Genomic DNA, 24252 nt, shown 5'->3' with positions numbered 1-24252 from the left:
GACATAAACAGGTGTGCCATGTATGACTTTTGTGCCTCGTGTGCCTTTCGTAGCCCGGGCTGGGGTCTCCAGGGGCCGGCGTGGGCCTGTGTGGCGGTGAGGTGGCGGTGGTGGTGGCCGGCGCGGTGCCGGCGCGTGCCGGGAGGCTGTTGCCGGGTGGTCGAGGGCGCTGCGGAGGGGCCGGTGGGTGCCTACGGCCATACCACCCTGAGAACGCCCGATCTCGTCTGATCTCGGAAGCTAAGCAGGGTCGGGCCCGGTTAGTACTTGGATGGGAGACCGCCTGGGAATACCGGGTGCTGTAGGCATCTCTTTTGGTGCCTTTTGTGCCCGGGCGGTCTCTGGTTTTGCCTGGACAGCCGGGGCCAGGGCGTGCAGGGAGGGGGCAGGTGTGGTTTTGGGGTGCGGCTTGCGGCCTTGGGGGCGAGCGGTGGGCCGGGCTGGGGTCTCCAGGGGCCGGCGTGGGCCTGTGTGGCGGTGGGGTGGCGGTGGTGGTGGCCGGCGCGGTGCCGGCGCGTGCCGGGAGGCTGTTGCCGGGTGGTCGAGGGCGCTGCGGAGGGGCCGGTGGGTGCCTACGGCCATACCACCCTGAGAACGCCCGATCTCGTCTGATCTCGGAAGCTAAGCAGGGTCGGGCCCGGTTAGTACTTGGATGGGAGACCGCCTGGGAATACCGGGTGCTGTAGGCATCTCTTTTGGTGCCTTTTGTGCCCGGGCGGTGTCTCGTTTTGCCTGGGTAGCCGGGGCCAGGGCGTGCAGGGAGGGGGCAGGTGTGGTTTTGGGGTGCGGCTTGCGGCCTTGGGGGCGAGCGGTGGGCCGGGCTGGGGTCTCCAGAGGCCGGCGCGGGCCTGTGTGGCGGTGAGGTGGCGGTGGTGGTGGCCGGCGCGGTGCCGGCGCGTGCCGGGAGGCTGTTGCCGGGTGGTCGAGGGCGCTGCGGAGGGGCCGGTGGGTGCCTACGGCCATACCACCCTGAGAACGCCCGATCTCGTCTGATCTCGGAAGCTAAGCAGGGTCGGGCCCGGTTAGTACTTGGATGGGAGACCGCCTGGGAATACCGGGTGCTGTAGGCATCTCTTTTGGTGCCTTTTGTGCCCGGGCGGTGTCTCGTTTTGCCTGGGTAGCCGGGGCCAGGGCGTGCAGGGAGGGGGCAGGTGTGGTTTTGGGGTGCGGCTTGCGGCCTTGGGGGCGAGCGGTGGGCCGGGCTGGGGTCTCCAGGGGCCGGCGTGGGCCTGTGTGGCGGTGAGGTGGCGGTGGTGGTGGCCGGCGCGGTGCCGGCGCGTGCCAGGAGGCTGTTGCCGGGTGGTCGAGGGCGCTGCGGAGGGGCCGGTGGGTGCCTACGGCCATACCACCCTGAGAACGCCCGATCTCGTCTGATCTCGGAAGCTAAGCAGGGTCGGGCCCGGTTAGTACTTGGATGGGAGACCGCCTGGGAATACCGGGTGCTGTAGGCATCTCTCTTGGTGCCTTTTGTGCCCGGGCGGTCTCTGGTTTTGCCTGGGCAGCCGGGGCAGGGCGTGCAGGGAGGGGGCAGGTGTGGTTTTGGGGTGCGGCTTGCGGCCTTGGGGGCGAGCGGTGGGCCGGGCTGGGGTCTCCAGGGGCCGGCGTGGGCCTGTGTGGCAGTGAGGTGGCGGTGGTGGTGGCCGGCGCGGTGCCGGCGCGTGCCGGGAGGCTGTTGCCGGGTGGTCGAGGGTCCTGCAGAGGGGCCGGTGGGTGCCTACGGCCATACCACCCTGAGAACGCCCGATCTCGTCTGATCTCGGAAGCTAAGCAGGGTCGGGCCCGGTTAGTACTTGGATGGGAGACCGCCTGGGAATACCGGGTGCTGTAGGCATCTCTTTTGGTGCCTTTTGTGCCCGGGCGGTCTCTGGTTTTGCCTGGGCAGCCGGGGCAGGGCCTGCAGGGAGGGGGCAGGTGTGGTTTTGGGGTGCGGCTTGCGGCCTTGGGGGCGAGCAGTGGGCCGGGCTGGGGTCTCCAGGGGCCGGCGTGGGCCTGTGTGGCGGTGAGGTGGCTGTGGTGGTGGCCGGCGCGGTGCCGGCGCGTGCCGGGAGGCTGTTGCCGGGTGTTCGAGGGCGCTGCGGAGGGGCCGGTGGGTGCCTACGGCCATACCACCCTGAGAACGCCCGATCTCGTCTGATCTCGGAAGCTAAGCAGGGTCGGGCCCGGTTAGTACTTGGATGGGAGACCGCCTGGGAATACCGGGTGCTGTAGGCATCTCTTTTGGTGCCTTTTGTGCCCGGGCGGTCTCTGGTTTTGCCTGGGCAGCCGGGGCAGGGCCTGCAGGGAGGGGGCAGGTGTGGTTTTGGGGTGCGGCTTGCGGCCTTGGGGGCGAGCGGTGGGCCGGGCTGGGGTCTCCAGAGGCCGGCGTGGGCCTGTGTGGCGGTGAGGTGGCGGTGGTGGTGGCCGGCGCGGTGCCGGCGCGTGCCGGGAGGCTGTTGCCGGGTGGTCGAGGGCGCTGCGGAGGGGCCGGTGGGTGCCTACGGCCATACCACCCTGAGAACGCCCGATCTCGTCTGATCTCGGAAGCTAAGCAGGGTCGGGCCCGGTTAGTACTTGGATGGGAGACCGCCTGGGAATACCGGGTGCTGTAGGCATCTCTTTTGGTGCCTTTTGTGCCCGGGCGGTCTCTGGTTTTGCCTGGACAGCCGGGACCAGGGCGTGCAGGGAGGGGGCAGGTGTGGTTTTGGGGTGCGGCTTGCGGCCTTGGGGGCGAGCGGTGGGCCGGGCTGGGGTCTCCAGGGGCCGGCGTGGGCCTGTGTGGCGGTGAGGTGGCGGTGGTGGTGGCCGGCGCGGTGCCGGCGCGTGCCGGGAGGCTGTTGCCGGGTGGTCGAGGGCGCTGCGGAGGGGCCGGTGGGTGCCTACGGCCATACCACCCTGAGAACGCCCGATCTCGTCTGATCTCGGAAGCTAAGCAGGGTCGGGCCCGGTTAGTACTTGGATGGGAGACCGCCTGGGAATACCGGGTGCTGTAGGCATCTCTTTTGGTGCCTTTTGTGCCCGGGCGGTCTCTGGTTTTGCCTGGGCAGCCGGGGCCAGGGCGTGCAGGGAGGGGGCAGGTGTGGTTTTGGGGTGCGGCTTGCGGCCTTGGGGGCGAGCGGTGGGCCGGGCTGGGGTCTCCAGGGGCCGGCGTGGGCCTGTGTGGCGGTGGGGTGGCGGTGGTGGTGGCCGGCGCGGTGCCGGCGCGTGCCGGGAGGCTGTTGCCGGGTGGTCGAGGGCGCTGCGGAGGGGCCGGTGGGTGCCTACGGCCATACCACCCTGAGAACGCCCGATCTCGTCTGATCTCGGAAGCTAAGCAGGGTCGGGCCCGGTTAGTACTTGGATGGGAGACCGCCTGGGAATACCGGGTGCTGTAGGCATCTCTTTTGGTGCCTTTTGTGCCCGGGCGGTCTCTGGTTTTGCCTGGGCAGCCGGGGCAGGGCGTGCAGGGAGGGGGCAGGTGTGGTTTTGGGGTGCGGCTTGCGGCCTTGGGGGCGAGCGGTGGGCCGGGCTGGGGTCTCCAGGGGCCGGCGTGGGCCTGTGTGGCGGTGAGGTGGCGGTGGTGGTGGCCGGCGCGGTGCCGGCGCGTGCCGGGAGGCTGTTGCCGGGTGGTCGAGGGCGCTGCGGAGGGGCCGGTGGGTGCCTACGGCCATACCACCCTGAGAACGCCCGATCTCGTCTGATCTCGGAAGCTAAGCAGGGTCGGGCCCGGTTAGTACTTGGATGGGAGACCGCCTGGGAATACCGGGTGCTGTAGGCATCTCTTTTGGTGCCTTTTGTGCCCGGGCGGTCTCTGGTTTTGCCTGGGCAGCCGGGGCAGGGCGTGCAGGGAGGGGGCAGGTGTGGTTTTGGGGTGCGGCTTGCGGCCTTGGGGGCGAGCGGTGGGCCGGGCTGGGGTCTCCAGGGGCCGGCGTGGGCCTGTGTGGCGGTGAGGTGGCGGTGGTGGTGGCCGGCGCGGTGCCGGCGCGTGCCGGGAGGCTGTTGCCGGGTGGTCGAGGGCGCTGCGGAGGGGCCGGTGGGTGCCTACGGCCATACCACCCTGAGAACGCCCGATCTCGTCTGATCTCGGAAGCTAAGCAGGGTCGGGCCCAGTTAGTACTTGGATGGGAGACCGCCTGGGAATACCGGGTGCTGTAGGCATCTCTCTTGGTGCCTTTTGTGCCCGGGCGGTCTCTGGTTTTGCCTGGGCAGCCGGGGCCAGGGCGTGCAGGGAGGGGGCAGGTGTGGTTTTGGGGTGCGGCTTGCGGCCTTGGGGGCGAGCGGTGGGCCGGGCTGGGGTCTCCAGAGGCCGGCGTGGGCCTGTGTGGCGGTGAGGTGGCGGTGGTGGTGGCCGGCGCGGTGCCGGCGCGTGCCGGGAGGCTGTTGCCGGGTGGTCGAGGGCGCTGCGGAGGGGCCGGTGGGTGCCTACGGCCATACCACCCTGAGAACGCCCGATCTCGTCTGATCTCGGAAGCTAAGCAGGGTCGGGCCCGGTTAGTACTTGGATGGGAGACCGCCTGGGAATACCGGGTGCTGTAGGCATCTCTTTTGGTGCCTTTTGTGCCCGGGCGGTCTCTGGTTTTGCCTGGACAGCCGGGACCAGGGCGTGCAGGGAGGGGGCAGGTGTGGTTTTGGGGTGCGGCTTGCGGCCTTGGGGGCGAGCGGTGGGCCGGGCTGGGGTCTCCAGGGGCCGGCGTGGGCCTGTGTGGCGGTGAGGTGGCGGTGGTGGTGGCCGGCGCGGTGCCGGCGCGTGCCGGGAGGCTGTTGCCGGGTGGTCGAGGGCGCTGCGGAGGGGCCGGTGGGTGCCTACGGCCATACCACCCTGAGAACGCCCGATCTCGTCTGATCTCGGAAGCTAAGCAGGGTCGGGCCCGGTTAGTACTTGGATGGGAGACCGCCTGGGAATACCGGGTGCTGTAGGCATCTCTTTTGGTGCCTTTTGTGCCCGGGCGGTCTCTGGTTTTGCCTGGGCAGCCGGGGCCAGGGCGTGCAGGGAGGGGGCAGGTGTGGTTTTGGGGTGCGGCTTGCGGCCTTGGGGGCGAGCGGTGGGCCGGGCTGGGGTCTCCAGGGGCCGGCGTGGGCCTGTGTGGCGGTGGGGTGGCGGTGGTGGTGGCCGGCGCGGTGCCGGCGCGTGCCGGGAGGCTGTTGCCGGGTGGTCGAGGGCGCTGCGGAGGGGCCGGTGGGTGCCTACGGCCATACCACCCTGAGAACGCCCGATCTCGTCTGATCTCGGAAGCTAAGCAGGGTCGGGCCCGGTTAGTACTTGGATGGGAGACCGCCTGGGAATACCGGGTGCTGTAGGCATCTCTTTTGGTGCCTTTTGTGCCCGGGCGGTCTCTGGTTTTGCCTGGGCAGCCGGGGCAGGGCGTGCAGGGAGGGGGCAGGTGTGGTTTTGGGGTGCGGCTTGCGGCCTTGGGGGCGAGCGGTGGGCCGGGCTGGGGTCTCCAGGGGCCGGCGTGGGCCTGTGTGGCGGTGAGGTGGCGGTGGTGGTGGCCGGCGCGGTGCCGGCGCGTGCCGGGAGGCTGTTGCCGGGTGGTCGAGGGCGCTGCGGAGGGGCCGGTGGGTGCCTACGGCCATACCACCCTGAGAACGCCCGATCTCGTCTGATCTCGGAAGCTAAGCAGGGTCGGGCCCAGTTAGTACTTGGATGGGAGACCGCCTGGGAATACCGGGTGCTGTAGGCATCTCTCTTGGTGCCTTTTGTGCCCGGGCGGTCTCTGGTTTTGCCTGGGCAGCCGGGGCCAGGGCGTGCAGGGAGGGGGCAGGTGTGGTTTTGGGGTGCGGCTTGCGGCCTTGGGGGCGAGCGGTGGGCCGGGCTGGGGTCTCCAGAGGCCGGCGTGGGCCTGTGTGGCGGTGAGGTGGCGGTGGTGGTGGCCGGCGCGGTGCCGGCGCGTGCCGGGAGGCTGTTGCCGGGTGGTCGAGGGCGCTGCGGAGGGGCTGGTGGGTGCCTACGGCCATACCACCCTGAGAACGCCCGATCTCGTCTGATCTCGGAAGCTAAGCAGGGTCGGGCCCGGTTAGTACTTGGATGGGAGACCGCCTGGGAATACCGGGTGCTGTAGGCATCTCTTTTGGTGCCTTTTGTGCCCGGGCGGTCTCTGGTTTTGCCTGGACAGCCGGGACCAGGGCGTGCAGGGAGGGGGCAGGTGTGGTTTTGGGGTGCGGCTTGCGGCCTTGGGGGCGAGCGGTGGGCCGGGCTGGGGTCTCCAGGGGCCGGCGTGGGCCTGTGTGGCGGTGAGGTGGCGGTGGTGGTGGCCGGCGCGGTGCCGGCGCGTGCCGGGAGGCTGTTGCCGGGTGGTCGAGGGCGCTGCGGAGGGGCCGGTGGGTGCCTACGGCCATACCACCCTGAGAACGCCCGATCTCGTCTGATCTCGGAAGCTAAGCAGGGTCGGGCCCGGTTAGTACTTGGATGGGAGACCGCCTGGGAATACCGGGTGCTGTAGGCATCTCTTTTGGTGCCTTTTGTGCCCGGGCGGTCTCTGGTTTTGCCTGGGCAGCCGGGGCCAGGGCGTGCAGGGAGGGGGCAGGTGTGGTTTTGGGGTGCGGCTTGCGGCCTTGGGGGCGAGCGGTGGGCCGGGCTGGGGTCTCCAGGGGCCGGCGTGGGCCTGTGTGGCGGTGGGGTGGCGGTGGTGGTGGCCGGCGCGGTGCCGGCGCGTGCCGGGAGGCTGTTGCCGGGTGGTCGAGGGCGCTGCGGAGGGGCCGGTGGGTGCCTACGGCCATACCACCCTGAGAACGCCCGATCTCGTCTGATCTCGGAAGCTAAGCAGGGTCGGGCCCGGTTAGTACTTGGATGGGAGACCGCCTGGGAATACCGGGTGCTGTAGGCATCTCTTTTGGTGCCTTTTGTGCCCGGGCGGTCTCTGGTTTTGCCTGGGCAGCCGGGGCAGGGCGTGCAGGGAGGGGGCAGGTGTGGTTTTGGGGTGCGGCTTGCGGCCTTGGGGGCGAGCGGTGGGCCGGGCTGGGGTCTCCAGGGGCCGGCGTGGGCCTGTGTGGCGGTGAGGTGGCGGTGGTGGTGGCCGGCGCGGTGCCGGCGCGTGCCGGGAGGCTGTTGCCGGGTGTTCGAGGGCGCTGCGGAGGGGCCGGTGGGTGCCTACGGCCATACCACCCTGAGAACGCCCGATCTCGTCTGATCTCGGAAGCTAAGCAGGGTCGGGCCCGGTTAGTACTTGGATGGGAGACCGCCTGGGAATACCGGGTGCTGTAGGCATCTCTTTTGGTGCCTTTTGTGCCCGGGCGGTCTCTGGTTTTGCCTGGGCAGCCGGGGCAGGGCGTGCAGGGAGGGGGCAGGTGTGGTTTTGGGGTGCGGCTTGCGGCCTTGGGGGCGAGCGGTGGGCCGGGCTGGGGTCTCCAGGGGCCGGCGTGGGCCTGTGTGGCGGTGAGGTGGCGGTGGTGGTGGCCGGCGCGGTGCCGGCGCGTGCCGGGAGGCTGTTGCCGGGTGGTCGAGGGCGCTGCGGAGGGGCCGGTGGGTGCCTACGGCCATACCACCCTGAGAACGCCCGATCTCGTCTGATCTCGGAAGCTAAGCAGGGTCGGGCCCAGTTAGTACTTGGATGGGAGACCGCCTGGGAATACCGGGTGCTGTAGGCATCTCTCTTGGTGCCTTTTGTGCCCGGGCGGTCTCTGGTTTTGCCTGGGCAGCCGGGGCCAGGGCGTGCAGGGAGGGGGCAGGTGTGGTTTTGGGGTGCGGCTTGCGGCCTTGGGGGCGAGCGGTGGGCCGGGCTGGGGTCTCCAGGGGCCGGCGTGGGCCTGTGTGGCGGTGAGGTGGCGGTGGTGGTGGCCGGCGCGGTGCCGGCGCGTGCCGGGAGGCTGTTGCCGGGTGGTCGAGGGCGCTGCGGAGGGGCCGGTGGGTGCCTACGGCCATACCACCCTGAGAACGCCCGATCTCGTCTGATCTCGGAAGCTAAGCAGGGTCGGGCCCGGTTAGTACTTGGATGGGAGACCGCCTGGGAATACCGGGTGCTGTAGGCATCTCTTTTGGTGCCTTTTGTGCCCGGGCGGTCTCTGGTTTTGCCTGGGCAGCCGGGACCAGGGCGTGCAGGGAGGGGGCAGGTGTGGTTTTGGGGTGCGGCTTGCGGCCTTGGGGGCGAGCGGTGGGCCGGGCTGGGGTCTCCAGGGGCCGGCGTGGGCCTGTGTGGCGGTGGGGTGGCGGTGGTGGTGGCCGGCGCGGTGCCGGCGCGTGCCGGGAGGCTGTTGCCGGGTGGTCGAGGGCGCTGCGGAGGGGCCGGTGGGTGCCTACGGCCATACCACCCTGAGAACGCCCGATCTCGTCTGATCTCGGAAGCTAAGCAGGGTCGGGCCCGGTTAGTACTTGGATGGGAGACCGCCTGGGAATACCGGGTGCTGTAGGCATCTCTTTTGGTGCCTTTTGTGCCCGGGCGGTCTCTGGTTTTGCCTGGGCAGCCGGGGCCAGGGCGTGCAGGGAGGGGGCAGGTGTGGTTTTGGGGTGCGGCTTGCGGCCTTGGGGGCGAGCGGTGGGCCGGGCTGGGGTCTCCAGGGGCCGGCGTGGGCCTGTGTGGCGGTGGGGTGGCGGTGGTGGTGGCCGGCGCGGTGCCGGCGCGTGCCGGGAGGCTGTTGCCGGGTGGTCGAGGGCGCTGCGGAGGGGCCGGTGGGTGCCTACGGCCATACCACCCTGAGAACGCCCGATCTCGTCTGATCTCGGAAGCTAAGCAGGGTCGGGCCCGGTTAGTACTTGGATGGGAGACCGCCTGGGAATACCGGGTGCTGTAGGCATCTCTTTTGGTGCCTTTTGTGCCCGGGCGGTCTCTGGTTTTGCCTGGGCAGCCGGGGCAGGGCGTGCAGGGAGGGGGCAGGTGTGGTTTTGGGGTGCGGCTTGCGGCCTTGGGGGCGAGCGGTGGGCCGGGCTGGGGTCTCCAGGGGCCGGCGTGGGCCTGTGTGGCGGTGAGGTGGCGGTGGTGGTGGCCGGCGCGGTGCCGGCGCGTGCCGGGAGGCTGTTGCCGGGTGGTCGAGGGCGCTGCGGAGGGGCCGGTGGGTGCCTACGGCCATACCACCCTGAGAACGCCCGATCTCGTCTGATCTCGGAAGCTAAGCAGGGTCGGGCCCGGTTAGTACTTGGATGGGAGACCGCCTGGGAATACCGGGTGCTGTAGGCATCTCTTTTGGTGCCTTTTGTGCCCGGGCGGTCTCTGGTTTTGCCTGGGCAGCCGGGGCAGGGCGTGCAGGGAGGGGGCAGGTGTGGTTTTGGGGTGCGGCTTGCGGCCTTGGGGGCGAGCGGTGGGCCGGGCTGGGGTCTCCAGGGGCCGGCGTGGGCCTGTGTGGCGGTGAGGTGGCGGTGGTGGTGGCCGGCGCGGTGCCGGCGCGTGCCGGGAGGCTGTTGCCGGGTGGTCGAGGGCGCTGCGGAGGGGCCGGTGGGTGCCTACGGCCATACCACCCTGAGAACGCCCGATCTCGTCTGATCTCGGAAGCTAAGCAGGGTCGGGCCCGGTTAGTACTTGGATGGGAGACCGCCTGGGAATACCGGGTGCTGTAGGCATCTCTTTTGGTGCCTTTTGTGCCCGGGCGGTCTCTGGTTTTGCCTGGGCAGCCGGGGCAGGGCGTGCAGGGAGGGGGCAGGTGTGGTTTTGGGGTGCGGCTTGCGGCCTTGGGGGCGAGCGGTGGGCCGGGCTGGGGTCTCCAGGGGCCGGCGTGGGCCTGTGTGGCGGTGAGGTGGCGGTGGTGGTGGCCGGCGCGGTGCCGGCGCGTGCCGGGAGGCTGTTGCCGGGTGGTCGAGGGCGCTGCGGAGGGGCCGGTGGGTGCCTACGGCCATACCACCCTGAGAACGCCCGATCTCGTCTGATCTCGGAAGCTAAGCAGGGTCGGGCCCGGTTAGTACTTGGATGGGAGACCGCCTGGGAATACCGGGTGCTGTAGGCATCTCTTTTGGTGCCTTTTGTGCCCGGGCGGTCTCTGGTTTTGCCTGGGCAGCCGGGGCAGGGCGTGCAGGGAGGGGGCAGGTGTGGTTTTGGGGTGCGGCTTGCGGCCTTGGGGGCGAGCGGTGGGCCGGGCTGGGGTCTCCAGAGGCCGGCGTGGGCCTGTGTGGCGGTGAGGTGGCGGTGGTGGTGGCCGGCGCGATGCCGGCGCGTGCCGGGAGGCTGTTGCCGGGTGGTCGAGGGTCCTGCAGAGGGGCCGGTGGGTGCCTACGGCCATACCACCCTGAGAACGCCCGATCTCGTCTGATCTCGGAAGCTAAGCAGGGTCGGGCCCGGTTAGTACTTGGATGGGAGACCGCCTGGGAATACCGGGTGCTGTAGGCATCTCTTTTGGTGCCTTTTGTGCCCGGGCGGTCTCTGGTTTTGCCTGGGCAGCCGGGGCAGGGCGTGCAGGGAGGGGGCAGGTGTGGTTTTGGGGTGCGGCTTGCGGCCTTGGGGGCGAGCGGTGGGCCGGGCTGGGGTCTCCAGGGGCCGGCGTGGGCCTGTGTGGCGGTGAGGTGGCGGTGGTGGTGGCCGGCGCGGTGCCGGCGCGTGCCGGGAGGCTGTTGCCGGGTGGTCGAGGGCGCTGCGGAGGGGCCGGTGGGTGCCTACGGCCATACCACCCTGAGAACGCCCGATCTCGTCTGATCTCGGAAGCTAAGCAGGGTCGGGCCCGGTTAGTACTTGGATGGGAGACCGCCTGGGAATACCGGGTGCTGTAGGCATCTCTCTTGGTGCCTTTTGTGCCCGGGCGGTCTCTGGTTTTGCCTGGGCAGCCGGGGCAGGGCGTGCAGGGAGGGGGCAGGTGTGGTTTTGGGGTGCGGCTTGCGGCCTTGGGGGCGAGCGGTGGGCCGGGCTGGGGTCTCCAGGGGCCGGCGTGGGCCTGTGTGGCGGTGAGGTGGCGGTGGTGGTGGCCGGCGCGGTGCCGGCGCGTGCCGGGAGGCTGTTGCCGGGTGGTCGAGGGCGCTGCGGACGTGCCGTTGGGTGCCTACGGCCATACCACCCTGAGAACGCCCGATCTCGTCTGATCTCGGAAGCTAAGCAGGGTCGGGCCCGGTTAGTACTTGGATGGGAGACCGCCTGGGAATACCGGGTGCTGTAGGCATCTCTCTTGGTGCCTTTTGTGCCCGGGCGGTCTCTGGTTTTGCCTGGGCAGCCGGGGCCAGGGCGTGCAGGGAGGGGGCAGGTGTGGTTTTGGGGTGCGGCTTGCGGCCTTGGGGGCGAGCGGTGGGCCGGGCTGGGGTCTCCAGAGGACGGCGTGGGCCTGTGTGGCGGTGAGGTGGCGGTGGTGGTGGCCGGCGCGGTGCCGGCGCGTGCCGGGAGGCTGTTGCCGGGTGGTCGAGGGCGCTGCGGAGGGGCCGGTGGGTGCCTACGGCCATACCACCCTGAGAACGCCCGATCTCGTCTGATCTCGGAAGCTAAGCAGGGTCGGGCCCGGTTAGTACTTGGATGGGAGACCGCCTGGGAATACCGGGTGCTGTAGGCATCTCTTTTGGTGCCTTTTGTGCCCGGGCGGTCTCTGGTTTTGCCTGGGCAGCCGGGGCAGGGCGTGCAGGGAGGGGGCAGGTGTGGTTTTGGGGTGCGGCTTGCGGCCTTGGGGGCGAGCGGTGGGCCGGGCTGGGGTCTCCAGGGGCCGGCGTGGGCCTGTGTGGCGGTGAGGTGGCGGTGGTGGTGGCCGGCGCGGTGCCGGCGCGTGCCGGGAGGCTGTTGCCGGGTGGTCGAGGGCGCTGCGGAGGGGCCGGTGGGTGCCTACGGCCATACCACCCTGAGAACGCCCGATCTCGTCTGATCTCGGAAGCTAAGCAGGGTCGGGCCCGGTTAGTACTTGGATGGGAGACCGCCTGGGAATACCGGGTGCTGTAGGCATCTCTCTTGGTGCCTTTTGTGCCCGGGCGGTCTCTGGTTTTGCCTGGGCAGCCGGGGCCAGGGCGTGCAGGGAGGGGGCAGGTGTGGTTTTGGGGTGCGGCTTGCGGCCTTGGGGGCGAGCGGTGGGCCGGGCTGGGGTCTCCAGAGGCCGGCGTGGGCCTGTGTGGCGGTGAGGTGGCGGTGGTGGTGGCCGGCGCGGTGCCGGCGCGTGCCGGGAGGCTGTTGCCGGGTGGTCGAGGGCGCTGCGGAGGGGCCGGTGGGTGCCTACGGCCATACCACCCTGAGAACGCCCGATCTCGTCTGATCTCGGAAGCTAAGCAGGGTCGGGCCCGGTTAGTACTTGGATGGGAGACCGCCTGGGAATACCGGGTGCTGTAGGCATCTCTTTTGGTGCCTTTTGTGCCCGGGCGGTCTCTGGTTTTGCCTGGACAGCCGGGACCAGGGCGTGCAGGGAGGGGGCAGGTGTGGTTTTGGGGTGCGGCTTGCGGCCTTGGGGGCGAGCGGTGGGCCGGGCTGGGGTCTCCAGGGGCCGGCGTGGGCCTGTGTGGCGGTGGGGTGGCGGTGGTGGTGGCCGGCGCGGTGCCGGCGCGTGCCGGGAGGCTGTTGCCGGGTGGTCGAGGGCGCTGCGGAGGGGCCGGTGGGTGCCTACGGCCATACCACCCTGAGAACGCCCGATCTCGTCTGATCTCGGAAGCTAAGCAGGGTCGGGCCCGGTTAGTACTTGGATGGGAGACCGCCTGGGAATACCGGGTGCTGTAGGCATCTCTTTTGGTGCCTTTTGTGCCCGGGCGGTCTCTGGTTTTGCCTGGGCAGCCGGGGCAGGGCGTGCAGGGAGGGGGCAGGTGTGGTTTTGGGGTGCGGCTTGCGGCCTTGGGGGCGAGCGGTGGGCCGGGCTGGGGTCTCCAGGGGCCGGCGTGGGCCTGTGTGGCGGTGAGGTGGCGGTGGTGGTGGCCGGCGCGGTGCCGGCGCGTGCCGGGAGGCTGTTGCCGGGTGGTCGAGGGCGCTGCGGAGGGGCCGGTGGGTGCCTACGGCCATACCACCCTGAGAACGCCCGATCTCGTCTGATCTCGGAAGCTAAGCAGGGTCGGGCCCGGTTAGTACTTGGATGGGAGACCGCCTGGGAATACCGGGTGCTGTAGGCATCTCTTTTGGTGCCTTTTGTGCCCGGGCGGTCTCTGGTTTTGCCTGGGCAGCCGGGGCAGGGCGTGCAGGGAGGGGGCAGGTGTGGTTTTGGGGTGCGGCTTGCGGCCTTGGGGGCGAGCGGTGGGCCGGGCTGGGGTCTCCAGGGGCCGGCGTGGGCCTGTGTGGCGGTGAGGTGGCGGTGGTGGTGGCCGGCGCGGTGCCGGCGCGTGCCGGGAGGCTGTTGCCGGGTGGTCGAGGGCGCTGCGGAGGGGCCGGTGGGTGCCTACGGCCATACCACCCTGAGAACGCCCGATCTCGTCTGATCTCGGAAGCTAAGCAGGGTCGGGCCCGGTTAGTACTTGGATGGGAGACCGCCTGGGAATACCGGGTGCTGTAGGCATCTCTTTTGGTGCCTTTTGTGCCCGGGCGGTCTCTGGTTTTGCCTGGGCAGCCGGGGCAGGGCGTGCAGGGAGGGGGCAGGTGTGGTTTTGGGGTGCGGCTTGCGGCCTTGGGGGCGAGCGGTGGGCCGGGCTGGGGTCTCCAGGGGCCGGCGTGGGCCTGTGTGGCGGTGAGGTGGCGGTGGTGGTGGCCGGCGCGGTGCCGGCGCGTGCCGGGAGGCTGTTGCCGGGTGGTCGAGGGCGCTGCGGAGGGGCCGGTGGGTGCCTACGGCCATACCACCCTGAGAACGCCCGATCTCGTCTGATCTCGGAAGCTAAGCAGGGTCGGGCCCGGTTAGTACTTGGATGGGAGACCGCCTGGGAATACCGGGTGCTGTAGGCATCTCTTTTGGTGCCTTTTGTGCCCGGGCGGTCTCTGGTTTTGCCTGGGCAGCCGGGGCCAGGGCGTGCAGGGAGGGGGCAGGTGTGGTTTTGGGGTGCGGCTTGCGGCCTTGGGGGCGAGCGGTGGGCCGGGCTGGGGTCTCCAGGGGCCGGCGTGGGCCTGTGTGGCGGTGGGGTGGCGGTGGTGGTGGCCGGCGCGGTGCCGGCGCGTGCCGGGAGGCTGTTGCCGGGTGGTCGAGGGCGCTGCGGAGGGGCCGGTGGGTGCCTACGGCCATACCACCCTGAGAACGCCCGATCTCGTCTGATCTCGGAAGCTAAGCAGGGTCGGGCCCGGTTAGTACTTGGATGGGAGACCGCCTGGGAATACCGGGTGCTGTAGGCATCTCTTTTGGTGCCTTTTGTGCCCGGGCGGTCTCTGGTTTTGCCTGGGCAGCCGGGGCAGGGCGTGCAGGGAGGGGGCAGGTGTGGTTTTGGGGTGCGGCTTGCGGCCTTGGGGGCGAGCGGTGGGCCGGGCTGGGGTCTCCAGGGGCCGGCGTGGGCCTGTGTGGCGGTGAGGTGGCGGTGGTGGTGGCCGGCGCGGTGCCGGCGCGTGCCGGGAGGCTGTTGCCGGGTGGTCGAGGGCGCTGCGGAGGGGCCGGTGGGTGCCTACGGCCATACCACCCTGAGAACGCCCGATCTCGTCTGATCTCGGAAGCTAAGCAGGGTCGGGCCCGGTTAGTACTTGGATGGGAGACCGCCTGGGAATACCGGGTGCTGTAGGCATCTCTTTTGGTGCCTTTTGTGCCCGGGCGGTCTCTGGTTTTGCCTGGGCAGCCGGGGCAGGGCGTGCAGGGAGGGGGCAGGTGTGGTTTTGGGGTGCGGCTTGCGGCCTTGGGGGCGAGCGGTGGGCCGGGCTGGGGTCTCCAGGGGCCGGCGTGGGCCTGTGTGGCGGTGAGGTGGCGGTGGTGGTGGCCGGCGCGGTGCCGGCGCGTGCCGGGAGGCTGTTGCCGGGTGGTCGAGGGCGCTGCGGAGGGGCCGGTGGGTGCCTACGGCCATACCACCCTGAGAACGCCCGATCTCGTCTGATCTCGGAAGCTAAGCAGGGTCGGGCCCGGTTAGTACTTGGATGGGAGACCGCCTGGGAATACCGGGTGCTGTAGGCATCTCTTTTGGTGCCTTTTGTGCCCGGGCGGTCTCTGGTTTTGCCTGGGCAGCCGGGGCCAGGGCGTGCAGGGAGGGGGCAGGTGTGGTTTTGGGGTGCGGCTTGCGGCCTTGGGGGCGAGCGGTGGGCCGGGCTGGGGTCTCCAGGGGCCGGCGTGGGCCTGTGTGGCGGTGGGGTGGCGGTGGTGGTGGCCGGCGCGGTGCCGGCGCGTGCCGGGAGGCTGTTGCCGGGTGGTCGAGGGCGCTGCGGAGGGGCCGGTGGGTGCCTACGGCCATACCACCCTGAGAACGCCCGATCTCGTCTGATCTCGGAAGCTAAGCAGGGTCGGGCCCGGTTAGTACTTGGATGGGAGACCGCCTGGGAATACCGGGTGCTGTAGGCATCTCTTTTGGTGCCTTTTGTGCCCGGGCGGTCTCTGGTTTTGCCTGGGCAGCCGGGGCAGGGCGTGCAGGGAGGGGGCAGGTGTGGTTTTGGGGTGCGGCTTGCGGCCTTGGGGGCGAGCGGTGGGCCGGGCTGGGGTCTCCAGGGGCCGGCGTGGGCCTGTGTGGCGGTGGGGTGGCGGTGGTGGTGGCCGGCGCGGTGCCGGCGCGTGCCGGGAGGCTGTTGCCGGGTGGTCGAGGGCGCTGCGGAGGGGCCGGTGGGTGCCTACGGCCATACCACCCTGAGAACGCCCGATCTCGTCTGATCTCGGAAGCTAAGCAGGGTCGGGCCCGGTTAGTACTTGGATGGGAGACCGCCTGGGAATACCGGGTGCTGTAGGCATCTCTTTTGGTGCCTTTTGTGCCCGGGCGGTCTCTGGTTTTGCCTGGGCAGCCGGGGCAGGGCGTGCAGGGAGGGGGCAGGTGTGGTTTTGGGGTGCGGCTTGCGGCCTTGGGGGCGAGCGGTGGGCCGGGCTGGGGTCTCCAGGGGCCGGCGTGGGCCTGTGTGGCGGTGAGGTGGCGGTGGTGGTGGCCGGCGCGGTGCCGGCGCGTGCCGGGAGGCTGTTGCCGGGTGGTCGAGGGCGCTGCGGAGGGGCCGGTGGGTGCCTACGGCCATACCACCCTGAGAACGCCCGATCTCGTCTGATCTCGGAAGCTAAGCAGGGTCGGGCCCGGTTAGTACTTGGATGGGAGACCGCCTGGGAATACCGGGTGCTGTAGGCATCTCTTTTGGTGCCTTTTGTGCCCGGGCGGTCTCTGGTTTTGCCTGGGCAGCCGGGGCAGGGCGTGCAGGGAGGGGGCAGGTGTGGTTTTGGGGTGCGGCTTGCGGCCTTGGGGGCGAGCGGTGGGCCGGGCTGGGGTCTCCAGGGGCCGGCGTGGGCCTGTGTGGCGGTGAGGTGGCGGTGGTGGTGGCCGGCGCGGTGCCGGCGCGTGCCGGGAGGCTGTTGCCGGGTGGTCGAGGGCGCTGCGGAGGGGCCGGTGGGTGCCTACGGCCATACCACCCTGAGAACGCCCGATCTCGTCTGATCTCGGAAGCTAAGCAGGGTCGGGCCCGGTTAGTACTTGGATGGGAGACCGCCTGGGAATACCGGGTGCTGTAGGCATCTCTCTTGGTGCCTTTTGTGCCCGGGCGGTCTCTGGTTTTGCCTGGGCAGCCGGGGCCAGGGCGTGCAGGGAGGGGGCAGGTGTGGTTTTGGGGTGCGGCTTGCGGCCTTGGGGGCGAGCGGTGGGCCGGGCTGGGGTCTCCAGAGGCCGGCGTGGGCCTGTGTGGCGGTGAGGTGGCGGTGGTGGTGGCCGGCGCGGTGCCGGCGCGTGCCGGGAGGCTGTTGCCGGGTGGTCGAGGGCGCTGCGGAGGGGCCGGTGGGTGCCTACGGCCATACCACCCTGAGAACGCCCGATCTCGTCTGATCTCGGAAGCTAAGCAGGGTCGGGCCCGGTTAGTACTTGGATGGGAGACCGCCTGGGAATACCGGGTGCTGTAGGCATCTCTTTTGGTGCCTTTTGTGCCCGGGCGGTCTCTGGTTTTGCCTGGACAGCCGGGACCAGGGCGTGCAGGGAGGGGGCAGGTGTGGTTTTGGGGTGCGGCTTGCGGCCTTGGGGGCGAGCGGTGGGCCGGGCTGGGGTCTCCAGGGGCCGGCGTGGGCCTGTGTGGCGGTGAGGTGGCGGTGGTGGTGGCCGGCGCGGTGCCGGCGCGTGCCGGGAGGCTGTTGCCGGGTGGTCGAGGGCGCTGCGGAGGGGCCGGTGGGTGCCTACGGCCATACCACCCTGAGAACGCCCGATCTCGTCTGATCTCGGAAGCTAAGCAGGGTCGGGCCCGGTTAGTACTTGGATGGGAGACCGCCTGGGAATACCGGGTGCTGTAGGCATCTCTTTTGGTGCCTTTTGTGCCCGGGCGGTCTCTGGTTTTGCCTGGGCAGCCGGGGCCAGGGCGTGCAGGGAGGGGGCAGGTGTGGTTTTGGGGTGCGGCTTGCGGCCTTGGGGGCGAGCGGTGGGCCGGGCTGGGGTCTCCAGGGGCCGGCGTGGGCCTGTGTGGCGGTGGGGTGGCGGTGGTGGTGGCCGGCGCGGTGCCGGCGCGTGCCGGGAGGCTGTTGCCGGGTGGTCGAGGGCGCTGCGGAGGGGCCGGTGGGTGCCTACGGCCATACCACCCTGAGAACGCCCGATCTCGTCTGATCTCGGAAGCTAAGCAGGGTCGGGCCCGGTTAGTACTTGGATGGGAGACCGCCTGGGAATACCGGGTGCTGTAGGCATCTCTTTTGGTGCCTTTTGTGCCCGGGCGGTCTCTGGTTTTGCCTGGGCAGCCGGGGCAGGGCGTGCAGGGAGGGGGCAGGTGTGGTTTTGGGGTGCGGCTTGCGGCCTTGGGGGCGAGCGGTGGGCCGGGCTGGGGTCTCCAGGGGCCGGCGTGGGCCTGTGTGGCGGTGAGGTGGCGGTGGTGGTGGCCGGCGCGGTGCCGGCGCGTGCCGGGAGGCTGTTGCCGGGTGGTCGAGGGCGCTGCGGAGGGGCCGGTGGGTGCCTACGGCCATACCACCCTGAGAACGCCCGATCTCGTCTGATCTCGGAAGCTAAGCAGGGTCGGGCCCGGTTAGTACTTGGATGGGAGACCGCCTGGGAATACCGGGTGCTGTAGGCATCTCTTTTGGTGCCTTTTGTGCCCGGGCGGTCTCTGGTTTTGCCTGGGCAGCCGGGGCAGGGCGTGCAGGGAGGGGGCAGGTGTGGTTTTGGGGTGCGGCTTGCGGCCTTGGGGGCGAGCGGTGGGCCGGGCTGGGGTCTCCAGGGGCCGGCGTGGGCCTGTGTGGCGGTGAGGTGGCGGTGGTGGTGGCCGGCGCGGTGCCGGCGCGTGCCGGGAGGCTGTTGCCGGGTGGTCGAGGGCGCTGCGGAGGGGCCGGTGGGTGCCTACGGCCATACCACCCTGAGAACGCCCGATCTCGTCTGATCTCGGAAGCTAAGCAGGGTCGGGCCCGGTTAGTACTTGGATGGGAGACCGCCTGGGAATACCGGGTGCTGTAGGCATCTCTTTTGGTGCCTTTTGTGCCCGGGCGGTCTCTGGTTTTGCCTGGGCAGCCGGGGCAGGGCGTGCAGGGAGGGGGCAGGTGTGGTTTTGGGGTGCGGCTTGCGGCCTTGGGGGCGAGCGGTGGGCCGGGCTGGGGTCTCCAGGGGCCGGCGTGGGCCTGTGTGGCGGTGAGGTGGCGGTGGTGGTGGCCGGCGCGGTGCCGGCGCGTGCCGGGAGGCTGTTGCCGGGTGGTCGAGGGCGCTGCGGAGGGGCCGGTGGGTGCCTACGGCCATACCACCCTGAGAACGCCCGATCTCGTCTGATCTCGGAAGCTAAGCAGGGTCGGGCCCGGTTAGTACTTGGATGGGAGACCGCCTGGGAATACCGGGTGCTGTAGGCATCTCTTTTGGTGCCTTTTGTGCCCGGGCGGTCTCTGGTTTTGCCTGGGCAGCCGGGGCAGGGCGTGCAGGGAGGGGGCAGGTGTGGTTTTGGGGTGCGGCTTGCGGCCTTGGGGGCGAGCGGTGGGCCGGGCTGGGGTCTCCAGGGGCCGGCGTGGGCCTGTGTGGCGGTGAGGTGGCGGTGGTGGTGGCCGGCGCGGTGCCGGCGCGTGCCGGGAGGCTGTTGCCGGGTGGTCGAGGGCGCTGCGGAGGGGCCGGTGGGTGCCTACGGCCATACCACCCTGAGAACGCCCGATCTCGTCTGATCTCGGAAGCTAAGCAGGGTCGGGCCCGGTTAGTACTTGGATGGGAGACCGCCTGGGAATACCGGGTGCTGTAGGCATCTCTTTTGGTGCCTTTTGTGCCCGGGCGGTCTCTGGTTTTGCCTGGACAGCCGGGACCAGGGCGTGCAGGGAGGGGGCAGGTGTGGTTTTGGGGTGCGGCTTGCGGCCTTGGGGGCGAGCGGTGGGCCGGGCTGGGGTCTCCAGGGGCCGGCGTGGGCCTGTGTGGCGGTGAGGTGGCGGTGGTGGTGGCCGGCGCGGTGCCGGCGCGTGCCGGGAGGCTGTTGCCGGGTGGTCGAGGGCGCTGCGGAGGGGCCGGTGGGTGCCTACGGCCATACCACCCTGAGAACGCCCGATCTCGTCTGATCTCGGAAGCTAAGCAGGGTCGGGCCCGGTTAGTACTTGGATGGGAGACCGCCTGGGAATACCGGGTGCTGTAGGCATCTCTTTTGGTGCCTTTTGTGCCCGGGCGGTCTCTGGTTTTGCCTGGGCAGCCGGGGCAGGGCGTGCAGGGAGGGGGCAGGTGTGGTTTTGGGGTGCGGCTTGCGGCCTTGGGGGCGAGCGGTGGGCCGGGCTGGGGTCTCCAGGGGCCGGCGTGGGCCTGTGTGGCGGTGGGGTGGCGGTGGTGGTGGCCGGCGCGGTGCCGGCGCGTGCCGGGAGGCTGTTGCCGGGTGGTCGAGGGCGCTGCGGAGGGGCCGGTGGGTGCCTACGGCCATACCACCCTGAGAACGCCCGATCTCGTCTGATCTCGGAAGCTAAGCAGGGTCGGGCCCGGTTAGTACTTGGATGGGAGACCGCCTGGGAATACCGGGTGCTGTAGGCATCTCTTTTGGTGCCTTTTGTGCCCGGGCGGTCTCTGGTTTTGCCTGGGCAGCCGGGGCAGGGCGTGCAGGGAGGGGGCAGGTGTGGTTTTGGGGTGCGGCTTGCGGCCTTGGGGGCGAGCGGTGGGCCGGGCTGGGGTCTCCAGGGGCCGGCGTGGGCCTGTGTGGCGGTGAGGTGGCGGTGGTGGTGGCCGGCGCGGTGCCGGCGCGTGCCGGGAGGCTGTTGCCGGGTGGTCGAGGGCGCTGCGGAGGGGCCGGTGGGTGCCTACGGCCATACCACCCTGAGAACGCCCGATCTCGTCTGATCTCGGAAGCTAAGCAGGGTCGGGCCCGGTTAGTACTTGGATGGGAGACCGCCTGGGAATACCGGGTGCTGTAGGCATCTCTTTTGGTGCCTTTTGTGCCCGGGCGGTCTCTGGTTTTGCCTGGGCAGCCGGGGCAGGGCGTGCAGGGAGGGGGCAGGTGTGGTTTTGGGGTGCGGCTTGCGGCCTTGGGGGCGAGCGGTGGGCCGGGCTGGGGTCTCCAGGGGCCGGCGTGGGCCTGTGTGGCGGTGAGGTGGCGGTGGTGGTGGCCGGCGCGGTGCCGGCGCGTGCCGGGAGGCTGTTGCCGGGTGGTCGAGGGCGCTGCGGAGGGGCCGGTGGGTGCCTACGGCCATACCACCCTGAGAACGCCCGATCTCGTCTGATCTCGGAAGCTAAGCAGGGTCGGGCCCGGTTAGTACTTGGATGGGAGACCGCCTGGGAATACCGGGTGCTGTAGGCATCTCTTTTGGTGCCTTTTGTGCCCGGGCGGTCTCTGGTTTTGCCTGGGCAGCCGGGGCAGGGCGTGCAGGGAGGGGGCAGGTGTGGTTTTGGGGTGCGGCTTGCGGCCTTGGGGGCGAGCGGTGGGCCGGGCTGGGGTCTCCAGGGGCCGGCGTGGGCCTGTGTGGCGGTGAGGTGGCGGTGGTGGTGGCCGGCGCGGTGCCGGCGCGTGCCGGGAGGCTGTTGCCGGGTGGTCGAGGGCGCTGCGGAGGGGCCGGTGGGTGCCTACGGCCATACCACCCTGAGAACGCCCGATCTCGTCTGATCTCGGAAGCTAAGCAGGGTCGGGCCCGGTTAGTACTTGGATGGGAGACCGCCTGGGAATACCGGGTGCTGTAGGCATCTCTTTTGGTGCCTTTTGTGCCCGGGCGGTCTCTGGTTTTGCCTGGGCAGCCGGGGCCAGGGCGTGCAGGGAGGGGGCAGGTGTGGTTTTGGGGTGCGGCTTGCGGCCTTGGGGGCGAGCGGTGGGCCGGGCTGGGGTCTCCAGGGGCCGGCGTGGGCCTGTGTGGCGGTGGGGTGGCGGTGGTGGTGGCCGGCGCGGTGCCGGCGCGTGCCGGGAGGCTGTTGCCGGGTGGTCGAGGGCGCTGCGGAGGGGCCGGTGGGTGCCTACGGCCATACCACCCTGAGAACGCCCGATCTCGTCTGATCTCGGAAGCTAAGCAGGGTCGGGCCCGGTTAGTACTTGGATGGGAGACCGCCTGGGAATACCGGGTGCTGTAGGCATCTCTTTTGGTGCCTTTTGTGCCCGGGCGGTCTCTGGTTTTGCCTGGGCAGCCGGGGCAGGGCGTGCAGGGAGGGGGCAGGTGTGGTTTTGGGGTGCGGCTTGCGGCCTTGGGGGCGAGCGGTGGGCCGGGCTGGGGTCTCCAGGGGCCGGCGTGGGCCTGTGTGGCGGTGAGGTGGCGGTGGTGGTGGCCGGCGCGGTGCCGGCGCGTGCCGGGAGGCTGTTGCCGGGTGGTCGAGGGCGCTGCGGAGGGGCCGGTGGGTGCCTACGGCCATACCACCCTGAGAACGCCCGATCTCGTCTGATCTCGGAAGCTAAGCAGGGTCGGGCCCGGTTAGTACTTGGATGGGAGACCGCCTGGGAATACCGGGTGCTGTAGGCATCTCTTTTGGTGCCTTTTGTGCCCGGGCGGTCTCTGGTTTTGCCTGGGCAGCCGGGGCAGGGCGTGCAGGGAGGGGGCAGGTGTGGTTTTGGGGTGCGGCTTGCGGCCTTGGGGGCGAGCGGTGGGCCGGGCTGGGGTCTCCAGGGGCCGGCGTGGGCCTGTGTGGCGGTGAGGTGGCGGTGGTGGTGGCCGGCGCGGTGCCGGCGCGTGCCGGGAGGCTGTTGCCGGGTGGTCGAGGGCGCTGCGGAGGGGCCGGTGGGTGCCTACGGCCATACCACCCTGAGAACGCCCGATCTCGTCTGATCTCGGAAGCTAAGCAGGGTCGGGCCCGGTTAGTACTTGGATGGGAGACCGCCTGGGAATACCGGGTGCTGTAGGCATCTCTCTTGGTGCCTTTTGTGCCCGGGCGGTCTCTGGTTTTGCCTGGGCAGCCGGGGCCAGGGCGTGCAGGGAGGGGGCAGGTGTGGTTTTGGGGTGCGGCTTGCGGCCTTGGGGGCGAGCGGTGGGCCGGGCTGGGGTCTCCAGAGGCCGGCGTGGGCCTGTGTGGCGGTGAGGTGGCGGTGGTGGTGGCCGGCGCGGTGCCGGCGCGTGCCGGGAGGCTGTTGCCGGGTGGTCGAGGGCGCTGCGGAGGGGCCGGTGGGTGCCTACGGCCATACCACCCTGAGAACGCCCGATCTCGTCTGATCTCGGAAGCTAAGCAGGGTCGGGCCCGGTTAGTACTTGGATGGGAGACCGCCTGGGAATACCGGGTGCTGTAGGCATCTCTTTTGGTGCCTTTTGTGCCCGGGCGGTCTCTGGTTTTGCCTGGACAGCCGGGACCAGGGCGTGCAGGGAGGGGGCAGGTGTGGTTTTGGGGTGCGGCTTGCGGCCTTGGGGGCGAGCGGTGGGCCGGGCTGGGGTCTCCAGGGGCCGGCGTGGGCCTGTGTGGCGGTGAGGTGGCGGTGGTGGTGGCCGGCGCGGTGCCGGCGCGTGCCGGGAGGCTGTTGCCGGGTGGTCGAGGGCGCTGCGGAGGGGCCGGTGGGTGCCTACGGCCATACCACCCTGAGAACGCCCGATCTCGTCTGATCTCGGAAGCTAAGCAGGGTCGGGCCCGGTTAGTACTTGGATGGGAGACCGCCTGGGAATACCGGGTGCTGTAGGCATCTCTTTTGGTGCCTTTTGTGCCCGGGCGGTCTCTGGTTTTGCCTGGGCAGCCGGGGCCAGGGCGTGCAGGGAGGGGGCAGGTGTGGTTTTGGGGTGCGGCTTGCGGCCTTGGGGGCGAGCGGTGGGCCGGGCTGGGGTCTCCAGGGGCCGGCGTGGGCCTGTGTGGCGGTGGGGTGGCGGTGGTGGTGGCCGGCGCGGTGCCGGCGCGTGCCGGGAGGCTGTTGCCGGGTGGTCGAGGGCGCTGCGGAGGGGCCGGTGGGTGCCTACGGCCATACCACCCTGAGAACGCCCGATCTCGTCTGATCTCGGAAGCTAAGCAGGGTCGGGCCCGGTTAGTACTTGGATGGGAGACCGCCTGGGAATACCGGGTGCTGTAGGCATCTCTTTTGGTGCCTTTTGTGCCCGGGCGGTCTCTGGTTTTGCCTGGGCAGCCGGGGCAGGGCGTGCAGGGAGGGGGCAGGTGTGGTTTTGGGGTGCGGCTTGCGGCCTTGGGGGCGAGCGGTGGGCCGGGCTGGGGTCTCCAGGGGCCGGCGTGGGCCTGTGTGGCGGTGAGGTGGCGGTGGTGGTGGCCGGCGCGGTGCCGGCGCGTGCCGGGAGGCTGTTGCCGGGTGGTCGAGGGCGCTGCGGAGGGGCCGGTGGGTGCCTACGGCCATACCACCCTGAGAACGCCCGATCTCGTCTGATCTCGGAAGCTAAGCAGGGTCGGGCCCGGTTAGTACTTGGATGGGAGACCGCCTGGGAATACCGGGTGCTGTAGGCATCTCTTTTGGTGCCTTTTGTGCCCGGGCGGTCTCTGGTTTTGCCTGGGCAGCCGGGGCCAGGGCGTGCAGGGAGGGGGCAGGTGTGGTTTTGGGGTGCGGCTTGCGGCCTTGGGGGCGAGCGGTGGGCCGGGCTGGGGTCTCCAGGGGCCGGCGTGGGCCTGTGTGGCGGTGGGGTGGCGGTGGTGGTGGCCGGCGCGGTGCCGGCGCGTGCCGGGAGGCTGTTGCCGGGTGGTCGAGGGCGCTGCGGAGGGGCCGGTGGGTGCCTACGGCCATACCACCCTGAGAACGCCCGATCTCGTCTGATCTCGGAAGCTAAGCAGGGTCGGGCCCGGTTAGTACTTGGATGGGAGACCGCCTGGGAATACCGGGTGCTGTAGGCATCTCTTTTGGTGCCTTTTGTGCCCGGGCGGTCTCTGGTTTTGCCTGGGCAGCCGGGGCAGGGCGTGCAGGGAGGGGGCAGGTGTGGTTTTGGGGTGCGGCTTGCGGCCTTGGGGGCGAGCGGTGGGCCGGGCTGGGGTCTCCAGGGGCCGGCGTGGGCCTGTGTGGCGGTGAGGTGGCGGTGGTGGTGGCCGGCGCGGTGCCGGCGCGTGCCGGGAGGCTGTTGCCGGGTGGTCGAGGGCGCTGCGGAGGGGCCGGTGGGTGCCTACGGCCATACCACCCTGAGAACGCCCGATCTCGTCTGATCTCGGAAGCTAAGCAGGGTCGGGCCCGGTTAGTACTTGGATGGGAGACCGCC

The 24252-nt window shown here is 70.4% G+C and overlaps 64 non-coding genes across 64 annotated transcripts in view; all 64 read left to right on the top strand.

Annotated features, from left to right (window-relative positions):
* The first annotated feature begins 189 nt into the window (after positions 1–189).
* LOC128941306 (5S ribosomal RNA) lies at positions 190–308 on the top strand. The gene has a single exon (XR_008483492.1). It is a non-coding gene; the product is annotated as a 5S ribosomal RNA (ribosomal RNA).
* A 262-nt stretch (positions 309–570) lies between these two features.
* On the top strand, positions 571–689 carry LOC128941305 (5S ribosomal RNA). The gene has a single exon (XR_008483491.1). It is a non-coding gene; the product is annotated as a 5S ribosomal RNA (ribosomal RNA).
* Positions 690–951: 262 nt separating this feature from the next.
* LOC128941304 (5S ribosomal RNA) lies at positions 952–1070 on the top strand. Its single transcript, XR_008483490.1, has one exon. It is a non-coding gene; the product is annotated as a 5S ribosomal RNA (ribosomal RNA).
* Positions 1071–1332: 262 nt separating this feature from the next.
* On the top strand, positions 1333–1451 carry LOC128941303 (5S ribosomal RNA). Its single transcript, XR_008483489.1, has one exon. It is a non-coding gene; the product is annotated as a 5S ribosomal RNA (ribosomal RNA).
* Positions 1452–1712: 261 nt separating this feature from the next.
* On the top strand, positions 1713–1831 carry LOC128941302 (5S ribosomal RNA). The gene has a single exon (XR_008483488.1). It is a non-coding gene; the product is annotated as a 5S ribosomal RNA (ribosomal RNA).
* A 261-nt stretch (positions 1832–2092) lies between these two features.
* LOC128941301 (5S ribosomal RNA) lies at positions 2093–2211 on the top strand. The gene has a single exon (XR_008483487.1). It is a non-coding gene; the product is annotated as a 5S ribosomal RNA (ribosomal RNA).
* A 261-nt stretch (positions 2212–2472) lies between these two features.
* Positions 2473–2591, top strand: LOC128941300 (5S ribosomal RNA). Its single transcript, XR_008483486.1, has one exon. It is a non-coding gene; the product is annotated as a 5S ribosomal RNA (ribosomal RNA).
* Positions 2592–2853: 262 nt separating this feature from the next.
* Positions 2854–2972, top strand: LOC128941299 (5S ribosomal RNA). The gene has a single exon (XR_008483485.1). It is a non-coding gene; the product is annotated as a 5S ribosomal RNA (ribosomal RNA).
* A 262-nt stretch (positions 2973–3234) lies between these two features.
* LOC128941297 (5S ribosomal RNA) lies at positions 3235–3353 on the top strand. The gene has a single exon (XR_008483483.1). It is a non-coding gene; the product is annotated as a 5S ribosomal RNA (ribosomal RNA).
* Positions 3354–3614: 261 nt separating this feature from the next.
* LOC128941296 (5S ribosomal RNA) lies at positions 3615–3733 on the top strand. The gene has a single exon (XR_008483482.1). It is a non-coding gene; the product is annotated as a 5S ribosomal RNA (ribosomal RNA).
* A 261-nt stretch (positions 3734–3994) lies between these two features.
* LOC128941313 (5S ribosomal RNA) lies at positions 3995–4113 on the top strand. Its single transcript, XR_008483499.1, has one exon. It is a non-coding gene; the product is annotated as a 5S ribosomal RNA (ribosomal RNA).
* A 262-nt stretch (positions 4114–4375) lies between these two features.
* Positions 4376–4494, top strand: LOC128941295 (5S ribosomal RNA). Its single transcript, XR_008483481.1, has one exon. It is a non-coding gene; the product is annotated as a 5S ribosomal RNA (ribosomal RNA).
* Positions 4495–4756: 262 nt separating this feature from the next.
* Positions 4757–4875, top strand: LOC128941294 (5S ribosomal RNA). The gene has a single exon (XR_008483480.1). It is a non-coding gene; the product is annotated as a 5S ribosomal RNA (ribosomal RNA).
* Positions 4876–5137: 262 nt separating this feature from the next.
* Positions 5138–5256, top strand: LOC128941293 (5S ribosomal RNA). The gene has a single exon (XR_008483479.1). It is a non-coding gene; the product is annotated as a 5S ribosomal RNA (ribosomal RNA).
* Positions 5257–5517: 261 nt separating this feature from the next.
* Positions 5518–5636, top strand: LOC128941312 (5S ribosomal RNA). Its single transcript, XR_008483498.1, has one exon. It is a non-coding gene; the product is annotated as a 5S ribosomal RNA (ribosomal RNA).
* Positions 5637–5898: 262 nt separating this feature from the next.
* On the top strand, positions 5899–6017 carry LOC128941292 (5S ribosomal RNA). The gene has a single exon (XR_008483478.1). It is a non-coding gene; the product is annotated as a 5S ribosomal RNA (ribosomal RNA).
* Positions 6018–6279: 262 nt separating this feature from the next.
* On the top strand, positions 6280–6398 carry LOC128941291 (5S ribosomal RNA). Its single transcript, XR_008483477.1, has one exon. It is a non-coding gene; the product is annotated as a 5S ribosomal RNA (ribosomal RNA).
* A 262-nt stretch (positions 6399–6660) lies between these two features.
* On the top strand, positions 6661–6779 carry LOC128941290 (5S ribosomal RNA). The gene has a single exon (XR_008483476.1). It is a non-coding gene; the product is annotated as a 5S ribosomal RNA (ribosomal RNA).
* Positions 6780–7040: 261 nt separating this feature from the next.
* On the top strand, positions 7041–7159 carry LOC128941289 (5S ribosomal RNA). Its single transcript, XR_008483475.1, has one exon. It is a non-coding gene; the product is annotated as a 5S ribosomal RNA (ribosomal RNA).
* A 261-nt stretch (positions 7160–7420) lies between these two features.
* Positions 7421–7539, top strand: LOC128941311 (5S ribosomal RNA). The gene has a single exon (XR_008483497.1). It is a non-coding gene; the product is annotated as a 5S ribosomal RNA (ribosomal RNA).
* A 262-nt stretch (positions 7540–7801) lies between these two features.
* Positions 7802–7920, top strand: LOC128941288 (5S ribosomal RNA). The gene has a single exon (XR_008483474.1). It is a non-coding gene; the product is annotated as a 5S ribosomal RNA (ribosomal RNA).
* Positions 7921–8182: 262 nt separating this feature from the next.
* On the top strand, positions 8183–8301 carry LOC128941286 (5S ribosomal RNA). Its single transcript, XR_008483472.1, has one exon. It is a non-coding gene; the product is annotated as a 5S ribosomal RNA (ribosomal RNA).
* A 262-nt stretch (positions 8302–8563) lies between these two features.
* LOC128941285 (5S ribosomal RNA) lies at positions 8564–8682 on the top strand. Its single transcript, XR_008483471.1, has one exon. It is a non-coding gene; the product is annotated as a 5S ribosomal RNA (ribosomal RNA).
* A 261-nt stretch (positions 8683–8943) lies between these two features.
* LOC128941284 (5S ribosomal RNA) lies at positions 8944–9062 on the top strand. The gene has a single exon (XR_008483470.1). It is a non-coding gene; the product is annotated as a 5S ribosomal RNA (ribosomal RNA).
* A 261-nt stretch (positions 9063–9323) lies between these two features.
* On the top strand, positions 9324–9442 carry LOC128941283 (5S ribosomal RNA). The gene has a single exon (XR_008483469.1). It is a non-coding gene; the product is annotated as a 5S ribosomal RNA (ribosomal RNA).
* Positions 9443–9703: 261 nt separating this feature from the next.
* On the top strand, positions 9704–9822 carry LOC128941282 (5S ribosomal RNA). Its single transcript, XR_008483468.1, has one exon. It is a non-coding gene; the product is annotated as a 5S ribosomal RNA (ribosomal RNA).
* Positions 9823–10083: 261 nt separating this feature from the next.
* Positions 10084–10202, top strand: LOC128941281 (5S ribosomal RNA). Its single transcript, XR_008483467.1, has one exon. It is a non-coding gene; the product is annotated as a 5S ribosomal RNA (ribosomal RNA).
* Positions 10203–10463: 261 nt separating this feature from the next.
* On the top strand, positions 10464–10582 carry LOC128941279 (5S ribosomal RNA). The gene has a single exon (XR_008483466.1). It is a non-coding gene; the product is annotated as a 5S ribosomal RNA (ribosomal RNA).
* Positions 10583–10843: 261 nt separating this feature from the next.
* LOC128941278 (5S ribosomal RNA) lies at positions 10844–10962 on the top strand. Its single transcript, XR_008483465.1, has one exon. It is a non-coding gene; the product is annotated as a 5S ribosomal RNA (ribosomal RNA).
* A 262-nt stretch (positions 10963–11224) lies between these two features.
* Positions 11225–11343, top strand: LOC128941277 (5S ribosomal RNA). Its single transcript, XR_008483464.1, has one exon. It is a non-coding gene; the product is annotated as a 5S ribosomal RNA (ribosomal RNA).
* A 261-nt stretch (positions 11344–11604) lies between these two features.
* On the top strand, positions 11605–11723 carry LOC128941276 (5S ribosomal RNA). The gene has a single exon (XR_008483463.1). It is a non-coding gene; the product is annotated as a 5S ribosomal RNA (ribosomal RNA).
* Positions 11724–11985: 262 nt separating this feature from the next.
* LOC128941274 (5S ribosomal RNA) lies at positions 11986–12104 on the top strand. Its single transcript, XR_008483460.1, has one exon. It is a non-coding gene; the product is annotated as a 5S ribosomal RNA (ribosomal RNA).
* A 262-nt stretch (positions 12105–12366) lies between these two features.
* LOC128941273 (5S ribosomal RNA) lies at positions 12367–12485 on the top strand. Its single transcript, XR_008483459.1, has one exon. It is a non-coding gene; the product is annotated as a 5S ribosomal RNA (ribosomal RNA).
* A 261-nt stretch (positions 12486–12746) lies between these two features.
* Positions 12747–12865, top strand: LOC128941272 (5S ribosomal RNA). The gene has a single exon (XR_008483458.1). It is a non-coding gene; the product is annotated as a 5S ribosomal RNA (ribosomal RNA).
* A 261-nt stretch (positions 12866–13126) lies between these two features.
* Positions 13127–13245, top strand: LOC128941271 (5S ribosomal RNA). The gene has a single exon (XR_008483457.1). It is a non-coding gene; the product is annotated as a 5S ribosomal RNA (ribosomal RNA).
* Positions 13246–13506: 261 nt separating this feature from the next.
* On the top strand, positions 13507–13625 carry LOC128941270 (5S ribosomal RNA). Its single transcript, XR_008483456.1, has one exon. It is a non-coding gene; the product is annotated as a 5S ribosomal RNA (ribosomal RNA).
* Positions 13626–13887: 262 nt separating this feature from the next.
* LOC128941268 (5S ribosomal RNA) lies at positions 13888–14006 on the top strand. The gene has a single exon (XR_008483454.1). It is a non-coding gene; the product is annotated as a 5S ribosomal RNA (ribosomal RNA).
* A 261-nt stretch (positions 14007–14267) lies between these two features.
* LOC128941267 (5S ribosomal RNA) lies at positions 14268–14386 on the top strand. Its single transcript, XR_008483453.1, has one exon. It is a non-coding gene; the product is annotated as a 5S ribosomal RNA (ribosomal RNA).
* Positions 14387–14647: 261 nt separating this feature from the next.
* On the top strand, positions 14648–14766 carry LOC128941266 (5S ribosomal RNA). Its single transcript, XR_008483452.1, has one exon. It is a non-coding gene; the product is annotated as a 5S ribosomal RNA (ribosomal RNA).
* A 262-nt stretch (positions 14767–15028) lies between these two features.
* Positions 15029–15147, top strand: LOC128941265 (5S ribosomal RNA). Its single transcript, XR_008483451.1, has one exon. It is a non-coding gene; the product is annotated as a 5S ribosomal RNA (ribosomal RNA).
* A 261-nt stretch (positions 15148–15408) lies between these two features.
* On the top strand, positions 15409–15527 carry LOC128941264 (5S ribosomal RNA). Its single transcript, XR_008483450.1, has one exon. It is a non-coding gene; the product is annotated as a 5S ribosomal RNA (ribosomal RNA).
* A 261-nt stretch (positions 15528–15788) lies between these two features.
* On the top strand, positions 15789–15907 carry LOC128941262 (5S ribosomal RNA). Its single transcript, XR_008483448.1, has one exon. It is a non-coding gene; the product is annotated as a 5S ribosomal RNA (ribosomal RNA).
* A 261-nt stretch (positions 15908–16168) lies between these two features.
* Positions 16169–16287, top strand: LOC128941261 (5S ribosomal RNA). Its single transcript, XR_008483447.1, has one exon. It is a non-coding gene; the product is annotated as a 5S ribosomal RNA (ribosomal RNA).
* Positions 16288–16549: 262 nt separating this feature from the next.
* On the top strand, positions 16550–16668 carry LOC128941260 (5S ribosomal RNA). The gene has a single exon (XR_008483446.1). It is a non-coding gene; the product is annotated as a 5S ribosomal RNA (ribosomal RNA).
* A 262-nt stretch (positions 16669–16930) lies between these two features.
* On the top strand, positions 16931–17049 carry LOC128941259 (5S ribosomal RNA). Its single transcript, XR_008483444.1, has one exon. It is a non-coding gene; the product is annotated as a 5S ribosomal RNA (ribosomal RNA).
* A 262-nt stretch (positions 17050–17311) lies between these two features.
* LOC128941258 (5S ribosomal RNA) lies at positions 17312–17430 on the top strand. Its single transcript, XR_008483443.1, has one exon. It is a non-coding gene; the product is annotated as a 5S ribosomal RNA (ribosomal RNA).
* Positions 17431–17691: 261 nt separating this feature from the next.
* LOC128941257 (5S ribosomal RNA) lies at positions 17692–17810 on the top strand. Its single transcript, XR_008483442.1, has one exon. It is a non-coding gene; the product is annotated as a 5S ribosomal RNA (ribosomal RNA).
* Positions 17811–18071: 261 nt separating this feature from the next.
* Positions 18072–18190, top strand: LOC128941256 (5S ribosomal RNA). The gene has a single exon (XR_008483441.1). It is a non-coding gene; the product is annotated as a 5S ribosomal RNA (ribosomal RNA).
* Positions 18191–18451: 261 nt separating this feature from the next.
* On the top strand, positions 18452–18570 carry LOC128941255 (5S ribosomal RNA). The gene has a single exon (XR_008483440.1). It is a non-coding gene; the product is annotated as a 5S ribosomal RNA (ribosomal RNA).
* A 261-nt stretch (positions 18571–18831) lies between these two features.
* On the top strand, positions 18832–18950 carry LOC128941254 (5S ribosomal RNA). Its single transcript, XR_008483438.1, has one exon. It is a non-coding gene; the product is annotated as a 5S ribosomal RNA (ribosomal RNA).
* A 262-nt stretch (positions 18951–19212) lies between these two features.
* On the top strand, positions 19213–19331 carry LOC128941253 (5S ribosomal RNA). Its single transcript, XR_008483437.1, has one exon. It is a non-coding gene; the product is annotated as a 5S ribosomal RNA (ribosomal RNA).
* A 261-nt stretch (positions 19332–19592) lies between these two features.
* LOC128941251 (5S ribosomal RNA) lies at positions 19593–19711 on the top strand. The gene has a single exon (XR_008483435.1). It is a non-coding gene; the product is annotated as a 5S ribosomal RNA (ribosomal RNA).
* A 261-nt stretch (positions 19712–19972) lies between these two features.
* On the top strand, positions 19973–20091 carry LOC128941250 (5S ribosomal RNA). Its single transcript, XR_008483434.1, has one exon. It is a non-coding gene; the product is annotated as a 5S ribosomal RNA (ribosomal RNA).
* Positions 20092–20352: 261 nt separating this feature from the next.
* Positions 20353–20471, top strand: LOC128941249 (5S ribosomal RNA). Its single transcript, XR_008483432.1, has one exon. It is a non-coding gene; the product is annotated as a 5S ribosomal RNA (ribosomal RNA).
* A 261-nt stretch (positions 20472–20732) lies between these two features.
* LOC128941248 (5S ribosomal RNA) lies at positions 20733–20851 on the top strand. Its single transcript, XR_008483431.1, has one exon. It is a non-coding gene; the product is annotated as a 5S ribosomal RNA (ribosomal RNA).
* Positions 20852–21113: 262 nt separating this feature from the next.
* On the top strand, positions 21114–21232 carry LOC128941247 (5S ribosomal RNA). The gene has a single exon (XR_008483430.1). It is a non-coding gene; the product is annotated as a 5S ribosomal RNA (ribosomal RNA).
* A 261-nt stretch (positions 21233–21493) lies between these two features.
* On the top strand, positions 21494–21612 carry LOC128941246 (5S ribosomal RNA). Its single transcript, XR_008483429.1, has one exon. It is a non-coding gene; the product is annotated as a 5S ribosomal RNA (ribosomal RNA).
* A 261-nt stretch (positions 21613–21873) lies between these two features.
* On the top strand, positions 21874–21992 carry LOC128941245 (5S ribosomal RNA). The gene has a single exon (XR_008483428.1). It is a non-coding gene; the product is annotated as a 5S ribosomal RNA (ribosomal RNA).
* A 262-nt stretch (positions 21993–22254) lies between these two features.
* On the top strand, positions 22255–22373 carry LOC128941243 (5S ribosomal RNA). The gene has a single exon (XR_008483427.1). It is a non-coding gene; the product is annotated as a 5S ribosomal RNA (ribosomal RNA).
* A 262-nt stretch (positions 22374–22635) lies between these two features.
* LOC128941242 (5S ribosomal RNA) lies at positions 22636–22754 on the top strand. Its single transcript, XR_008483426.1, has one exon. It is a non-coding gene; the product is annotated as a 5S ribosomal RNA (ribosomal RNA).
* A 262-nt stretch (positions 22755–23016) lies between these two features.
* On the top strand, positions 23017–23135 carry LOC128941241 (5S ribosomal RNA). The gene has a single exon (XR_008483425.1). It is a non-coding gene; the product is annotated as a 5S ribosomal RNA (ribosomal RNA).
* A 261-nt stretch (positions 23136–23396) lies between these two features.
* LOC128941239 (5S ribosomal RNA) lies at positions 23397–23515 on the top strand. The gene has a single exon (XR_008483423.1). It is a non-coding gene; the product is annotated as a 5S ribosomal RNA (ribosomal RNA).
* Positions 23516–23777: 262 nt separating this feature from the next.
* LOC128941238 (5S ribosomal RNA) lies at positions 23778–23896 on the top strand. Its single transcript, XR_008483422.1, has one exon. It is a non-coding gene; the product is annotated as a 5S ribosomal RNA (ribosomal RNA).
* A 261-nt stretch (positions 23897–24157) lies between these two features.
* Positions 24158–24252, top strand: part of LOC128941237 (5S ribosomal RNA) — a 119-nt gene continuing 24 nt past the window's right edge. The window contains exon 1 of the ribosomal RNA XR_008483421.1: positions 24158–24252. This exon is cut by the window's right edge and continues 24 nt beyond it. This is a non-coding gene — a ribosomal RNA (5S ribosomal RNA).

This window comes from Melozone crissalis, unplaced genomic scaffold (assembly GCF_028551555.1).
Source record: "Melozone crissalis strain CALT ecotype California unplaced genomic scaffold, PUWL_Pcris_2 ptg000034l_1, whole genome shotgun sequence".
Classification (NCBI taxonomy): domain Eukaryota; kingdom Metazoa; phylum Chordata; class Aves; order Passeriformes; family Passerellidae; genus Melozone; species Melozone crissalis.
Note: the sequence above shows the minus strand (reverse complement) of the source record. Positions and strands in the feature narration are given on the sequence as shown.